Source organism: Penaeus japonicus, unplaced genomic scaffold, assembly GCF_977035675.1.
Source record: "Penaeus japonicus unplaced genomic scaffold, GWHDUDI00000001_assembly GWHDUDI00000029, whole genome shotgun sequence".
In the NCBI taxonomy this organism is placed as follows: Eukaryota; Metazoa; Arthropoda; class Malacostraca; order Decapoda; family Penaeidae; genus Penaeus; species Penaeus japonicus.
This window is the reverse complement of record NW_028234431.1, coordinates 35,179,640-35,180,281: the sequence shown is the minus strand read 5'-3', so window position 1 is coordinate 35,180,281 and position 642 is coordinate 35,179,640.

Sequence of the window (642 nt, the reverse complement as noted above, 5' to 3'; positions counted from 1 at the left end):
ATTATATATTAGATATTAGAATAAAGGAATTGGAAAAAAAAAACAATTGCGAGAAAAAAGATGCAAGAAAAAATATGTAAATAATATATACGATCCTGAAAAAAATGCTTGAAATGATTATTAAAAATACATATTAAAATATATATATATTAGATATTAGAATAGAAAATTGAAAGAAAAGCAATTGCGAGAAAAAAGGGGCACGAAAAAAAATCCTATTTGATATATACGATCCTGAAAAAAAAAATGCCGTTAGAGCCATTCTGATAATGAAATGGATTACAGTTAAATGCCTGATTTTCGTTATATTAAAGGAAAAAGGAATTGCGAGAAGAAAAGATGCAAGAAAAAAAGTAATATACCACTGTCGCGGTCGACGGCGCGTCCATGCGCAATCGCCCTCGATTACGTTACATAAAGGTGCGCCTGCCTCAATTAAGATTGAAATTGAACGCCATGACTTTGCAGGAACGTATCTTGAGGAGGAAGCAATATTGAAACACCAGTGACCCTGGCAACCCCTTTGGCGACATCGAGTGACGTTAGATACGACTCTGGCGCCGCTTCATCATCTCGCTGCTTCCGGGTCGACGTAGCAGCATGACAAGTGGATGCCTTATCAACCTGGAACGATATCAGGCC